Source organism: Bos indicus x Bos taurus, chromosome 4 (genome assembly GCF_003369695.1).
Source record: "Bos indicus x Bos taurus breed Angus x Brahman F1 hybrid chromosome 4, Bos_hybrid_MaternalHap_v2.0, whole genome shotgun sequence".
NCBI classification, from domain to species: domain Eukaryota; kingdom Metazoa; phylum Chordata; class Mammalia; order Artiodactyla; family Bovidae; genus Bos; species Bos indicus x Bos taurus.
In genome coordinates this window covers 2,381,214-2,397,837 of record NC_040079.1, presented here as the reverse complement: position 1 = coordinate 2,397,837, position 16,624 = coordinate 2,381,214, and positions in this window count along the sequence as shown.

Here is a 16,624-nt window from a genome sequence, read left to right as displayed (position 1 = left end):
GCTGGTCTATGATTCGTGGGGCATCAACCCAACTTCCTCAAGGCCTCCCAGTGGGACAGAAGCGAAGGGTCACACAGGCCTGGACCCCGGAGGTCGGTCTGCTTGGGGCGGTGGCCTCGTGCAGCTCAGTGTGGTCGTGACACAGATGGAGGTGGGGGCTTGTCCTCAAGCCCCTGGGCCCTGGGGACACTCCAGCCTCTTGACCGCCCTCCCCCGGACACTGAGTGGCGTCTCCCTCCCTCCAGCCCCTTCCCTCCCCTCGCCTTTTCCTCTCTTAGAAAGGCAAAAGGCCTGCAGCACTGGGTCTCGGACCCGCAGCCGGAAACCCAGGACCCATGTAGCCACCATGCGAGCAGGAATGCTCCCCCAGAATCCCGCCAGGACCCCAGACCGGCCAGGCACCAGAGCGAGGCTGGCACTTGGGGAACCAAAGCCTGAGTTCCTCAGCTGCAGAGGGCTTGGAGACCTGGGGCCTCGGGGAGCGGGCACTTGGCCCGTCACTCCCAGGAGGTGGGAGGTCCCTTCTTCTGCCCCAGCGGTGGGGGGCGGGGGTTGGGCTGAGGCCCTCCGTGCCCCCCAGCCCAGGACACCCTGAGAGCCTGCCAGGGCCGCCTGCTCAGAGACTGGCGGATCCTCAGTAATGAAAAAGCAATAGGCCGTCCACCCACCACTGATGCCTGAATTCCAAGGACCTGCTCCCTGTCGTTGGGGCAGGGGTTGGGGAATCAAGACAAGTCAACTGCAGTTTGCATCTCTTGCCCTAGAAATGAGGGCATCTGCCGCGCGCCCTGAGAAGCTGAGGTCTCGCCCTCCCCCCACGTCCCCTTCCTTTCAGCCCACCCCTCCCACCTCCCAGACACCAGACACGGTTGTCTTCCACCTCCAGACGCCAGATGGCTCCCTCTCTTTGCCTTTACCCCTCCAGACGGTCCGGGCCCCTCCCCTTGCGGGTCCGAGGTTCCAAGCCCCAGCCTCTGCCCGCGCTGACCCGGCCTCCCATGTAACCCCGAGGGTCCCTTGCTGACCCGTCTGGGCCCTGCCGGCCTTTCCCGCGGTCATCTCCTTCCTCCCTCCACCCCGCCCCACTCCCCGCAGGCTCCCATCCTCCCATCCCTCGCCAGCATCCTTGCTGAGGACAGGTGGCTGCCCGGTTCCTGCCCCCGCTCCCAGGAGGCGCCTCCAGGCCGGCCCCCGTCGCCCCGCCGGCCCCCGCCGCTAGATGGCCCCGTCAGTCTGCCTACAGGCTCCGCTCTGCCCGTGTGGGAGCCGCGTGCCGCCCGGGTCGGGAGGCCCCGCAAGCGGGGCTAGACGGCGTGCTCCTCGTCCGCGGCCCCGTCTTTAGTTTACACGATCGCCCCTTCCCTTTTCAGGTTTGGCTGGGCCCTGCCGCGGGAGCGCTGGCCTCCCCATCAGAGCGGCATGGCCACACCGCTGCAGGGTTGCCTGGACCGCGGATCCTACCTCCCTCCTCCATGTGTCCCCAGCTCTGACTTCTTTTCCCCGATCACACTCGTACTCAGTCTCTTGCTATCCAATCATCCAGTTTCAATTGCTTTCACATTTTTGTTCCAGCTTTGGCAAATTGACTCTCTGCTGTTCCAGTTCTCCTAGGGATTGCCAGCCAGGCCCCGCTTGGGATGCTGGAGGGATGCACCCTTCTCCACTGCAGGCCTCGCCCCATGTTCCCTGCCCGACGGACTTGGCCCTGGGCCAAGGGTCCCCGGCCTCCTGGGGTGTCCAGGCAGGGCCCTGCTGGCCCCAGCGGGAGCCCCCCCGCCCCTCCGCGGGTCAACGGCAGCTGCCGGCCGCCCTTCATCCGTATCCCCATCACGCTGTGGCTGAGAGGCGGGCAGGGCTGGGAGGAACTGAGGAGGAGGCCCCCAGCCCTGGCACGCTGGCATGAAGGGCCAGCAGGGCAATGCTGTCTGCACGGGCTGGCGCCTGCATGGCCATGTCTCTCAGCGTTCAGAGCCAAGAGAGGGCCCTGCCCGGGGATGGGCACGGGCCTGGGGGGCAGACCCAGGGTTTTCCAGGCCTCAGTCGGTCTCTGAAGTAGGAGCGGAGGGGACAGTGAGCTCCCCTTCCCCCCGCCCCGGAGGACCTGTGATCTGCTCCTGGAGGGCCGTGCGTCTCTCCCAGGGACAGGATGAGCCCAGAACCAGAGCCGACTGGCCACGGGTCCTGGAGCAGGGTTTGGAGCGGCCCGGGTCAGACTCAGCCCTGCCTCTGGGAGTGGGCACCCTGGACAAGGGCACCTGTCTGGGGAGTGGAGACTCGGGGCCACATCCAGCTGCGCCTGCCATCTCCTGGCTGGGGGTGGGGGACTCTGGCCACCGCCGCTGGCACTGCTGCGTTGGAGGAGGATGGCTGCGACCCTTCTTGGCAGCTAGCGGGGCGCTTGCGTCATCTGGGCAACTTCTGCCCAAAGGTTTTATTTTAGATGGAAAATGATGCAGTGCTGACATGCAGGAACACTGAGGCTGTCACCCCCTCCCAGAGAGGAGGGAGCGCGGAGACCTCGGGGTGGGCTGGGGTGGGGGGCATGGCGTTTGCTGGCAGCTCTGCTGCTCCAGGTCTGCCCTCCTCCGCCCTCTCCCTCTTGACCCGTCACCTGACCGCTTGTGACCCCCAGCGAATGGTGGTCTTCGAGCCTGTGATTCCGTGTTGACCTTGGCCAGCAGTTGGTCTAGGGTGGAGCCTGGGAGCCAGCCCCTTCTGCTACTCTGAGCCCCCTACCCCCGCTGGCCCCCTAGGTGTGCAGATTTGACACCTTGGCCCAATCCTGCCCTCCTGCAGGGAGGCACTGGTGGTTTGGGCTGGCCTCCCAGGAGCCTTCTGGCTCTGCCAGGCACCAGTCCTGTGTGGAGCTGGGGTGGGGGCCCTCGGGGTCCTGCTTGGCCAGCCGCTCCTCCTGGACCCTCAACTCCACCCCCCAACAGAGTATCCCCTTCCTTTGCTGCCTTGAAAGGGGGTCATGCGCTTCCTCCTTTTCTAAAGATGCTTTTTGACATGGACCACTTTTAAAGTCTTTATTGAATCTCTTGCAGTACCGTTTCTGTCTTCTGTTTTGTTTTTTTTTTGGCCCCGAGGTATGTGGATCTTAGCTCCCTGACTGGGGATTGAACTTGTACCACCTGCATTGGAAGGGGAAGTCTTAACCCTTGGACTGCTGGGGACGTCCTGCCTCATCCCTCTTAAGGTGCCCAGGCAAGACCCAGAAACACAGAGGAATCGGGAGGAGGGGGCTGAGAGGTGGCAGCCGGAGTGGCAGGAGGTGGGAGACGGAACAGAAGGGGAAACTGAGGAGTGAACGCACACTCTTGGGCTTCGCACCATTAGAACAAGTCCCTGGAACCTCAGCAGCTCATCTACCCCAGCACTTGGGAGGCAGTGTTGACAAGACTGCCTGGGAGGGTTGTCGGTGCCTCTGGCAGGGGGGTGAGGAGTTTCCTGGGGAGACTGAAGCTGCACTCCAGGGGGAGGCCCTGTGGGGGGAGGTCCAGAGGGGAGGCACGCGGTGGATGCAGGAGGCACTTTCCCTGGGGGCCCGTGGCCCCTCGCCTGGTGGGGAATATGGCACAGGGCCCTTGCTCACAGTGGTGCCCTCCTGTGTGTTTGCCCAGCATCTCACCCAGAGAGTGCCGCGTGGCAAGAAGTTAAATCTCACCTGTAGCTTTGGGTATTCATATTTGCTCATTCATTGTTTATGATACATTTTCATTGTGCTTGGATGATATTCAGTTAATCAAGGCGCAGGACCCTATCAAGCAGGCACCACTTGCAGCTGAGTAAAATGAGACGCAGAGAGGGGAGACCTCTTGCCCAGGCACCTGCGGAAGATGAGGCAGAAGGGTGGCAGAGGGTGGCCCTGCCCTGGAGGCATGCTCGCAGCCTCTGCTGGGCTGGGGCCGCATGCATGAGCTGCAGGCAGCTCTGCCCAAGGCCACTTGGCAGTGAGAGGTCAGCGTGGACCAGACTGACCTCCATCTCCAAGCTCTGGGTTCTGCACTCCTGAGGCCCAGGAGAGACAGCCAGCAAGGCTGCATTTCCTGGGTGACCATGAGACTGGCCCCTGAGGTGTGGACAGAAGCGGGGGTTCCAGGTTAGGTGTGCTCAAGGACGCTGCTTCTATGAATCCTTGAATTATTGACCGCTCAGGTGACTGTGGAAAAGAACACAGAACAGCATGAAAGAAACCTTTAAAAATAAGAGCAGTCTTCCCTGGCCAGCCTCTCCAAGAGATGTCTCTGTTTTAGAACCTGGGACCTTCACTTGGAGGGGACAGCTGCTAGTTGGGAATGACAGAGATTTTCAGATGTAGGACTTCCCTTACCTACGGGTCCTCTGTTATTGTTACTCAGCGTTCTGTTTACCATGTGACAACGTGTGGGTCTCCAGGGCCTTTGACCAGGCCAGTCAGAGAGAGGGCAGCACCCACGTTGTGTGTTATCCATCTGCAGGATGGAGAGCGGAGGTGATCGGATGCACGCCCACCATCCCCCGCTGGGATGCTGAGCCTTTCTTTCCTCCTTGCCAGATCTCAGCGTTTGCTCATTCCAATTTTATTTTTCCAACAGATGATTGGTTTAAAGCGGCTTATGGGATACTCAGATCCAGGCAGACGACGAGATTCCCTGCAGCTGAGTGAGCCGGGTCCTCTCGTGTCCCTGTCTCCACAGGGTTGGGCAGGATAGACCGTCTGGAAGTCTCACTGACTGCCTCTTGCCTCTTGGTCCCTGAGTGTGTTCATTTTCACACCATTCTGCTCTCCGTCTTGGTTGTCTTGTTGTGGGCTAGCTCCCCCGGGCTGCAGTGACCAAGCGCCACGAAAGGCTTAAGACAACGGAGTACGTTATTTCATAGTCTGGAGGTCAGATGTTTGCAGGGCCATGTCCCGCGAGATGCCAGGGAGGGCAGTCTCCCAGCATCCTCTCAGCCTCCGGCGTTGTATCTTATGGGTTGTTGACGCTTCACACCTGGCCAGCTCCTCCCCACGCGTCTGTGCGTCTCTCCTCTTAGAACCACGCCAGTCTCTGGCTTAGGGCTCACCCCATGCCAGTGTGGCCTCATCTTCCCTAATTCCACCTGCAGAGAACCTAACTCCCACTAAGGCCCCATTCGCAGGTACTGGGCTGGTCTTGTTGTTCAGCCACTCAGTCGTGTCCAACTCTTTGCCACCCCATGGACTGCAGCACACCAGGCCTCCCTGTCCATCACCATCTCCTGGAGTTTACTCAAACTCATGTCCATGGAGTCGGTGACGCCATCCATCTCATCCTCTGTCGTCCCTTCTCCTCTTGGACATGACTTTTGGCCCCCGCTGAGCCCACCAAAGATGGATTAAGTGTTGGCTCTTCAGTGAGAGGCCAGATTCTCTCCGCCCCGCAGGTGAACTCCTGGTCAGGACCGCCTGGGACCCTGTTTCCTGCTGGGGTGAGCGGAGGCAGTCAGGACCCTGGAACTGCAAGTTGGGCCACCGCAGCTCGTTGCTGCCTCCGTTTGTGGGGCGGAGGCCGCGTCACAGACGGCGCTCTGCCTGTGTCTGCAGTATCCCCCAGCTCCTCATGTGCATGCACGTGTTTGCAGATCTCGCTGGAGCCCCGGCAGCTGCTGTCACAGGTCAGAATCCGTCCTGAGAGCTGGCACCTGATCTGGCCATTCCAGCCCCCCCAAAGAAAAGCTGCAGCCCATGGTACCAGGGTCTTTAGTCACAAACATCTCTTTCGATTAACTTAGATGGGCTGATTCCAAGTTTCTTGCTCTCCCGCATTTCCGTCCGCCGCCCTTGGGTCTTGCATGCCATCCTTGCAAGACCCGCAGTCAGCCCGTGACCGGGCCCAGGAATGCCTCCATCACTTGCCCTCTGTGCCTCACGTCCATCTTTGGGGCCAGCTGTGGCCTCTCGCCCTCCATGGAGTCTGTCTATCTCCCAGTATCCCCACCGCGACTTGTGGACCCCAGAGCTCGCCACGTTCCACCCTCAGCGTTGAGCTGATGGCCCCTGTGTTGCTGCTCACAGCAGCTTTGGCTTCAGGGGTGGTGGTTTGCCTTGAGTCACTGGGGAGCTATTTGTATCCTCAACACGTTTGCTAATTTCCAGAAGAGCCTTCAGGGTGTGAGTCTTATTCATCTCTGTTTAAGTCGAGCAGCTCCTGCTCAGAAGATGCTCAATAAATATTTGTCAATTGACAGATGTTTCTTATTAATTAGCCAGTTCGACTGGTGACGTGCTGTGAGATGCACTCTGGTGGACGCTGCTTAAAAAGTAACCCAACAAGGCAAAGCGAGCAAAGAGCAACAACGGAAATCTCCACGTCAGGTCAGAGTCTGGGTACTTCCAAGGCCTCGGTCTTGCTTCGCTGTGATCACAGAGGGGCTGCGGGGCGGCGGGTCTCCTCCTGTTCCCACACATAGCACCCCGGGCGCTGACCACAGCAGCCGCAGGGCCTCAGAGTGCAGCCCGAGTCAGGCCCGGTCTCTGCGGCCCGCAGGACTTGAGCCGGGGCGGGATCCCCGTCTGTGAAACGAGATGAACGCCCGGGTGGCAGGGCTCACTGGGCAGGTGACCGGTGCCTGGCAGTGCCTGGCCCCGCGTGGGCGATGAGCTGAACAAACGTGGTTTTGCGTAGACTGGTGGACACGGCCACTCGATTCTCGTTGCGGGGAACTGGGCGTCAAGCAATGCCACCTTTTCTCACCAGAGTGGGTCTACGCCAGGTGGCTTCTTCAGTCCGATGAAAAGGACACTGGACCCAACTGAGAATTTAGATCATATTCTTGCCTTCGTGGCTCCTTTTCCTCACCCTGCAGGTTCCCCTGTCTCAACACCACCTGGGCCCCGGTTGCATCCATGAAGGGTGTCTGGCAGGGGCCCAAAGGGGCCTCAGAGGGCCGTCCCAGGCGAGGATGTGTGAGCCCCACAGCGAAGCTCTGAGATCAGGGTGAACACCAGACAGGACCCCAGAGTGACTCGCTCAGCCTCTGGCTTGGCCCCGGCTCTTCTGCTCAGGCGTGGAATGAGCTTGCACTTGGTGGCCCTGGATGCTACCTTTTCCACCGTGAAGCTTGAGTGGCTGGTGTGCCTGGGGCCTGCTGAGCTCTGAACGACTTCCTTTTCCATGTAGGGAGCTTTCCCTCGTTTTCTGCGCTGACTCCCTCCCGCAGGATCTGGGATGTCCCTACCAGCGTCTTATCCACAGGGAAGGGAGACTCCCGATTGGCGTGTCCCCTTGAGCGCTCCATGCTTCTTTCCATGGAGGGGAAGGTGGGGACAGCCTGGGGGAGGTGGGCCAGGGGCGGGGGGTGGTGCGGAGAGGGTGGGATGCCAAGAGAAACCTGAGGGCACGGGATCAAGTCAAACCCGACACCGCTCCTCCGGGCCTTTTCAGTGTGAGGACGGCTCACCCCAGAGTACACAAACCGACAGACTGCATCCCAGCTCTCCCTGTTTGAGCAGCGCCCAGACAAAGCCTGCCCTCCGAGCCCTCCCTCGGGCCGGCCCCGTCCGCCATGGTAACCGCTGACTCCCTGGCCCTGGGAACCGGCCAAGTATGTGCCCGACTGCCCTGGATTCCCTTGCTTCTTCCCCGTCAGCGGATGGCACTGGCTGTTGTGCACGTGTGTTCTTTCTTGCCCTGATGTATTTATGCCCTAATTTTCTCGTGCTTTGTTTGGGGGAGGATGGGTGGGGTGGGAGGCTGTGGAGTGGCCAGGGGAATCTTTTGTATCAGATTGGCCAAGAATGTGTGTCCCTTGGGTTCTTGAAAGGCCACCGCCAAGACGCTGGGCGAGCCAGTGTTCCGCAGGACGCAGCTCTCGATGCGCTCGGAGCGACGTAGCACCTCACGCCAGTGTGATCACGTGGCATCCTGATTCCGCTATTAAGGAAGAAGTAGGTAAAAAGGCCATGGACACCTCAGGCAACAGTTGTTCAAAGGAGGCAGTAAAACGTGTCATTAGGCAAATCCAGTAAGGCGTGGCGGCAGCTTTCAGCCATCCAGCCGCATATCACCTCTGTAATTCACTGTGTTTCAACGAGGTCCGTCTTTTTATAATTTCCTGTTAAAAGCCACAGCAGAAGCACGATTCATTTTTAAATCTCTAACTCAGAGTGTTCAGACAGGCACAGCGTGGTTTCTTCTGGGTGAGGAGGGTGGGATCTTTCAAGGACAAGCCTGGAATTCTGTTAGCTTTAAGTCCACAGACCTGCGTCCAGAGGAATCCCTGAGTCTTAACGGTCTCTCTTCCCACTGAATGTCAGGTAGCTCCACCCCTTTAACAATTACACAGTTTTGCCCAAATCTGCTATAACAGGACAACTAATCTATCGGTCACCTTTCTCTGTAGAAATAATCAATTCTAATCAGTAATTGCTTTTGGGCAGTAGTTCAATTCTGCTGTCATCTTTTGGCTCATGGCATCACAGCATCATCCGAGTAACTCTAAGGGCAAGAACACATTTCACGATGACGGTGTTCAAGGCCAGACAGCACTTATTCCTGTGCGTAACTATTAGGTTGGTATGCAGTGCCTGTGTCCACACTTTATTCTCCACTTCCACCGGGCAGAGATGTGCGTAGGAGTCTGTGTCTTCAGAATGTCAAACATCTGAGTCTCTGGGAGAGGTCATCTTTTCTTAGTTTTTGGAGAAAGATTTGGTGCCAGGTGAGCACAACCCGGGATTATTGAAGTGGATTTTCTGGGGAAGCTTTTATAAGGTCTTAGATGCAGCACAGGAGGAGGGAACGGCGTTAAGTCAGAGGTGAACCAAGAATCTCATGCAAACAGTTTTCAAACCCCGACCCATATCCCTGTGGCTGAGTCATGCTGGAAGGGTAGAAGCCAGTGCTGGCAGGTTTGGCCATGGGCAGCAACTTGAGGACCTCGGTCCCCGCCTCTGTGACCCATCCCCAGAACTTCTGTTTCCACATCCTCCCAGAGCTGGGCCCCCTCCCTTCCCCGGTCTAGGTGAGTCTTACTAATAAGTTTGGGCTGTTAGATGACTCAGTTATGGGATTTTCTGTGGTCTAACTTGGGCTTCCCTGATAGCTCAGTTGGTAAAGTATCTGCCTGCAATGCAGGAAACCCTGGTTTGATCCCTGGATCAGGAAGATCCCCTGGAGAGGGGATAGGCTACCTACTTCAGTATTTTTGGGCTTCCCTTGTGGCTCAGCTGGTAAAGAATCTGCCTGAAATGTGGGAGACCTGGGTTGGGAAGATTCCCCTGGAGAAGGGAACGGCTACCCACTCAAGTATTCTGGCCTGGAGAATTCCATGGACTGTACAGTCCACGGGGTTGCAAAGAGTCGGACACGACCCAGTCACTTTCACAACTTGGCTTTATAATTTCCCCAACTGGAGGTTTAAATATCCAGTATGTCTTATTTACTCAATAATATAGTCCTTGCGAAGTTGAGTTAAAAGGGGGCGTATCTGGTCCTGACTGCCCTCTTGGGGTGTTGGTGGGGGTGGAGCTTGCAGATGAGCAGAGTGGGCTTAAACCAGCTGTAACTGCCACCTACTCCTCAGGGACTTTAAAAACTGTGACCATTTTCTTGAGTTTTTTTTTCTCTCTCTCTAGTGTAGGTTTTGTAGGAGAGAAACACGGAATTTGCTCCTAGTGCAAAGTTTTCCAAAATATATGTTATAAAGAAATAAAAACCCTATTAAAATATTTATAAATCTAAACAACCCCAGAAGCCACACACACAATTAAGCCTTTCAACCTTCTATTCTGAAAGCCAGATAAATCATCATTCAGAGAGTGAAGATGAAAAATCAAAACACACACAGAGTGCTCAGACGGCTGCCATAAAAGAAGGCTCGGAATGCGGTCTAGAAAATTACCCTCGTTTCTGATCCATGCACGGTGCACAGACATCCCAGGAAATCTTTGAGTTTCTGACTCATCAAAAAAAAAAAAAAAGCTTGTGTGATGTCATCTTTGGAGAGCATCACTGAAGTTTAAGGACTCTAGCAGGAAAATGGGAAATCTGATTCAACCCCTGACATTATAGATGGGGAAACTGAGGTTCATCGAACTCAAGTCCCTTGCTCCTGTCAAAGGGTGGAGAGTTTACAAAGCCAGGGCTAGAGCAGGCCCTTCCCACCCTTAGATCAGGCCCCGCTTTCATGTCCGTCTCATCCCAGAGATTCAGAGTCCAGCCTGTGAACCAGCCCTTGGAGCCCAAGAACCACACATCTTATTCTTCAGGTGTAGGAGACACTGGAAAAAGCTTGTTCACCAGTTCATCTCCTACCGTGTATCCACACTTCTGCTTAGTCATTCATTTCACTGACATGCACTTGACTCCTAGGAGGTGCTAACACGGGCTCAGAAGTCCTTTCCTACAAACTCAGGAACCATCTGCTGACATCACGTTCAGTCTGCGGAAGAGATGTGATCGTGGAAACTGCTAAGGCTCGTCCCAGAGTCAAGGGCAAGGGCTGCTACCCCTGGAAATGAAGCCCTGGGGTTTCACACCTGCTTCTGCCCCTGGGGTTGGCATTAATTTCTCAGGCAGGGGCCTCCTGGTAGTGTCAGTTTGGAGACCACATCCGTCCATCTATGGCTGGGCTGGGGGGGGTGTCTCCCTTTTCCCTTGGGGCGGTGGGGGGGGTTCAGTTCCTGACACCAAAGCCTGGCTAGAGTTTCTTTACTTCTCCAAATTGAGGGGTAGGGTTTCCACAGCTGCCTCCCAGTTTCTTCCCTGCAGGAGAGGCCCTTGCGCGTGGCTCTCCTGTCTATCACAGGGGCCACTAAAGCCAGCTCCCAGGGTCCACAGCAGGTCTGACTGCCCCCCTAGGGCTGTGGCAACGTCGGTTTCTAAGAGTAAGGATCTTAGCGTTTGCTCTGTAGCTGCTGGAAAATTCCTCTTTCCAGGTATGTTTCAGCACCTTCGAACGGGGATGTTGCTCAGCACGTGCGCGGTGTGCTTGTCGCAGGTCCTGAGGCCCCAGCCTGGCTCAGTCCGAGGTGCTGGCAAGACCCTGCCCACTTCCTCGCCAGGCAGCTCTGCGAGCGGCGGCAGCTCCTAGCAGCCCCTGCTTTCCTGGCTCGCCGCCCGCCCCTCCCCCGCGCCGGGCGCTGGCTGTGTGCAGGTGCAGGCTGTCTGGATCCGCAGGCTGCGCGGGCCGCTCGTGGCGGGTGGGGGGCGGGGAGCCCTTTGATTGACAGCCTCGCCCGGTGGGCGTGAGGCTGAGGACGGCCCTCACAGCTGGAGGGGCCTCGGTGATGTGGGTGGCGACGGCGCCTCTTCCGTTTGGTCTTCTCGGTCGAGGCTGTCTGGACTCCCGGGGAGGGTGTCACCTGGTGACCTCCGGCTTGTGGGGCGTGTGGCGGGTGCCTGGAAAGTGCTCACCTCGGCTGCCGGATGCCACGTCTCCTCCAGGATGCGAAGGGGTCCAGCCTGGGTCCCCGTCCGTCTGCTGCCTTCCTTTGAGGCAGTGGCCCGGGCAGGGCCGGAGCAGGGCGGAGAGGTGCGAGAGGGGGCCGGGCCACGACCCCCGAAGGGCATCGGCAGTCGGGGAGCCCCGGTGCCGGTCCGCGGTAGCCTCTGGCCTCCCTCCTGGGCGCTCATCACTGGGAAGGACCGATGACAGCGTGACGGGGAGAAACGCCCCCCAGGAGAGGGCCCGGCTCAGCCTGGCCCGCCCCGCCCCTCCGGCCGGGCGTGCGGAGGGGAGGGGAGGGCACCGCCGGCCGGAGGGAGGGAGGTCGTCCGGCTGCGGATGAGGGTCCCGCCCAGTCCTCCGTGCGGGGCCAGGGTCGCTGTCCATGGTTCTGTCGTTCAGCGTTCTCCGCAGGCTCCCCCTGTGCCGCTGTGAATGCGCTTCTAGACCAGGTTGGGCGGTGGGGGAACTGAGGGGGCCCGTGTTCATCACGTAAGGCCGGGGATTCCACGAGTGAGACGCAGCTCTGCAGTGAGGCCGAGGGGAGGGCCTGAAAAAGCAGGGGGCTCGAGAGAGGGGGCCTCTGAGCTGCATGACCCCGGGGCAGGGGGCTCCGCTACTCTGGGACCCTGGGGGGAGGGGAGCTCCTGTGGGTGCACGTGCACAGGAAACGGGGTCAGGGGCTCCCCGGGAGCCAGGAGCCGCGGGGAGGACGCTGTCTAAACAGGGCTGGATTTAACGTCTTCTTTTTCAAGTGCCTTTTGGGTTCCAGGCAGGAAGGGGCGGGGGAGGAGAGGAGGCTTGGCCCAGGCCCCCAGGCCTTCCCTGGAGACTGCCCTGAGTCACTGCGGAAGCAGCACCCAGATAGCAAGTGCCCGGTGTGCAGGGGCGAGGGCATCCGTGCTCTAGAGGACACGGGCCCCCAGCTTCTCAGAGCTCCTCCTCTCTTTGATGGAACCTTCCCAGCAATCTATAGGGGAGGCACTGACAGTCCTGGGGGCTTCCCTTGGGGCTCAGACTGTAAAGAATCCGCCTGCAATGCAGGAGACCTGGGTTCAATCCCTGAGTTGGGAAGACCCCTTGGAGAAGGGATTGGCAACCCACTTCCGTGTTCTTGCCTGGAGAATCCCATGGACAGAGGAGCCCGGCAGGCAGCATCCACGGGGTTGCAGAGAGTTGGACACGACTGAGCGACGAACGCACACACACCAACAGTCCCATGTTACAGAGGAGCAAACTCAGCCCTCTAGGACGGCACACCGGGTCGGGAGGTGTTTGTCTGTGGCGGGGGTGTCCTTCCAGGCGTGGAGTGGGTGTCGCTCTGCACGCTGGCATGGTCCCTAGCCTTGCAACCCCTGAGCCTCCAAGAGACCTCACAGGGCCCCACCCCGCAGCCTGAAACCTCACAGACGCCCACTGTCAGGAAGACAGGACAGTTGTCAAAGCGCTCTTCACTATTCCTCCAAGGAATTAGAAGGCCTCCAGGCCCCTCCCTTGTAGCTCTCATAACCCACGGCCAGGGACACCAGGGAACAACCCAGCAAGGCCTTTCACAAATGCACTAACTGTAGGGAGGACTCCTGCAAACAGACACCTAGACGGAACCCATCTTACATGGCAGCTTCACTTATTCAGAACACACCCAGTAACCAGAAGAAGAGTGAAAAGGCCCCTGTGTGTGCTCCATCACTCAGCTGTGTCCAACTCTTAATGACCCCAAGACTGTAGCCCACCAGGCTCCTCTGTATATGGGATTCTCCAGGCGAGAATACTGGAGTGGGTTGCCATGCCCTCCACCAGGGGATCTTCCTGACCCAGGGATCGAACCTGCATCTCTCGGGTCTCCTGCATTGGCAGGTGAGCTCTTTACCACTAAAAAGGACTCTGGATGCCGAGATAGATGTACTAGGTCCATACCCATCCCGTCCAGACCCTCACCTGCAATCTTCATGCTCTTGAGAAATTTATAACTTGGTTTTCTGGTTATGAGCATCCGGCATTTTTAGAAATAAAACATCCAAGACAGAAGAGAGCTTCCTACAGGTTGGCATCACTAGAGCCCAGATGAAATGAGGGAAGAGACAGGAAAATGAACTACCCTGGGCCAGGCTCAGGGGCTCCAGGAGCCAGTGGCCGGGTGCCTGGGGGAGCTGGCAGCCGGAAGCACTGGGCAGGGTTCAACTTCTGCAGAAGGCAGTAACTCAAGCTCATGGAGCAGGTGGATTTTGTTCAGTTTGAAGTTTAATAAAGTGGAGAGATGGTGCAACATTTCTCCAGAGACATTCTAGTCCAATGTGAAGAGCAGGCTAACTGGGATGACAGTTAGCCCTGGATTCCTGGAAGGCTGCCCCCTGGGAGGGTGGGCACTTGCGTCTCAGCTGAGTGGTGACCCCCCCACCCTTGGGAACTTGGCTGCCCTCGGGCCAGTGGGGACAGGTTGGAGATTGACCTCCACTCTGGAGATGGTGGCAGCCTGAGCCGGGCAGGAGCTTTGCTGTTGGGGGTGGGGACAGTGTGTCTGTTCCCTAGGACTGGTGGCGGTGGTGGCGGGGCCGTCCTCAAGCCCACGGCAGGAACTGACTGGAGCTTTTCTCACTCTAGGAGGCTGGTTTTTAAACTGCTTTGTTAAGCTTCCCTGGTGGCTCAAATGGTAAAGAATCTGCGTGCAATGCCAGAGACCTGGGTTCAATCCCTGGGTTGGGAAGATCCCCTGGGGAAATGGCAACCTGCTCCAGTATTTTTGCCTGGAGAATTTCATGGACAGAGGAGACTGGCGGGCTACAGTCCATGGGGTCACAAAGAGTCGGACACGACTAAGTGACTAACTTTGACTTTGTAGAGATGGAATTCACAGACCCTACAACTCATCTGTTTAAAGTGTGATTCAGTGGTTTCTAGAATAATCAAAGATATGTGCAGCCATCACCCCAGTTTAGAACATTTTCACGACCTTCAAAGGCAGCCTTTAGTTACAGCTCTCCTGCCTCTTCACTGCCCGTCCCCTCAGCCCGGCCCAAGGCCGACCTGCTCTCTGCTCTATCACGGTCCCTGTGCTGGACGTTCAGGGCGACAGGACGCGTGGCCTTCCGTGACTGGCTTTTCCGCACAGCGTGACGTTTCCAAGGTTCATCCGTGTTGTAGCCTGTGTCCGTGCGTCACGCCTTTTTCTAATAGTAGAAATATATGTCCTTGTATGAAAAGGGCATGTTTGTTTATCCCTTCTTTCATCTCCCCCTGCCCCAGATATGCAGAATCGTGTTGTCAGCTGCCCCCATCGCGTTGTAGATGACGTGCCCAGGGCTCGTTTATTCTGTGGCTGCGAGTTTGCACCTTTTGCTCACCTTCACCTGTTTCGTCCCCCTTCCCCGTCCCTGCCTCTGGTCGCCACCAGTCTGTTCTCTGCCTTTATGAGTTTGGAGTGTGTGTGTTTAGAGAAGGCATGTCAGATTGTACAGGGTTGGTCTTGCTCTGTCTGACTTATTTACCTTAGCAAAATGCCCTCAAGCTCCATCTGTGTTGTTGCAAATGGCGGGATTTCCTTCTTTTTATGGCTGAATAACCTACCACTGCTGAGTGTAATGTGAAACTATCATGCGTGGATATAGGCCGTTTTTCTTTATCCACTCCTCTGTCAGCGGACACCTGGGTTCTTTCCATGTCTCTGCTACTATAAATAATGCTTCAACAAACATGGGGATTCAGATATCTTTTTACGATGCTGATTTTTCCTCCGATAAATACCCAGAAATAGAATTGCTTGATCAAATGGCAGTTCTATTTTTTTTTTTGAGGAACCTCCATACTGTTTTCTATAGTGGCTGTACCAATTTCCATTCTCCCCAACAGTGTACCAGGGCTCCCTTTTCTCCACGTCCTCTCCAACTCTTGTGGTCTCTTGTCTTTTTGACGACAACCATCCTAACAGACATGAGTTCATCTCTCACTGTGGTTCTGATCTGCGTTTCCCTGGTGATTAGTGGTGTTGAGCATCTTTTCGTGTACTTGTTGGCCACCTGTGTGTCTTCTTTGGACAAATGTCTATTCAGCTCCTCTGTCCATTTTTTAATCATATTATTATTTGATATTGAGTGGTATGTGTTCTTTATATATTTTGGATATCAACTCCTTATCAGATATATGATTTGCAAATTTTTTTCTTATTCAGTAATTTGCTTTTTAATTTTGTTGATGGTTTCCTTTGCTGCACAGATTTTTAGTTTGATGTAAACCCACTTGTTTATTTTTGCTTCTGTTGCCTTTGATTTTGGAGTCAAATCCAAAAAATCATTGCCAAGACCCACATCAGGGAGTTTGCCTCATTTTTACTTCTAGGAGTTTTATGGTTTTGGATCTTACAGTCAAGTCTTTAACCCATTTTGAGTTGATTTTTGTGAGTGGAGTAAGATAGTAATTTCTTTCACATGTGGCTGGCCAGGTTTTCCAAATCTATGTATTGAAGAGACTATCCTTTGACCACTGAATATTCTTAGTGCTCTTGTCAAATATTCCTTGACCATATACGCAGGACTTTATTTCTAGGCTGTGTATTATCTTCTGTGGGTCTACGTGTCTATTTTTATGCCGGTATCGTACTGTTCTGATAACCACAGTTTTGTCGTACAGCTTGAAATCAGGAAATGTGATGCCTCTTCATTCATTTTCAGTATTGTTTTAGCTATTTGGGATCTTTTGTGGTTTCCTACAAATTTTAGAATTGTTTTTTCTACTTTCGTGAAAAATGCCATTAGAATTTTGATAGGGATTGCACTGAATCTATAGATGGCTTTGGGCACTATAGACAGTTTAATAATATTAATATCTCCAATCCGTGAACATAGGATACTGCTCCATTTATTTGTGTCATCTTCAATTTCTTTCATCAATATCAGACAAATTTCAATGTACAGGTCTTTCACCTCCTTGGTTAAATTTCTTCCTAGATATTTTATTCTTTTTATGAAACTGTAAATAGGATTATTTCCTTGATTTCTCTTTCTGATAGTACATTGTTCAGTTCAGTTCAGTTGCTCAGTCATGTCCAACTCTTTGCGATCCTATGGACTGTTGCACGCCAGGCCTTCCTGTCCATCACCAACTCCCAGAGCCTGCTCAAACTCGTGTCCATCGAGTTGGTGATGCCATCCAACCATCTCATCCTCTGTCGTCCCCTTCTCCTCTTGCCTTCAGTCTTTCCCAACATCAGGGTCTTTTCCAATGAGTTAGTTCTTTGCAT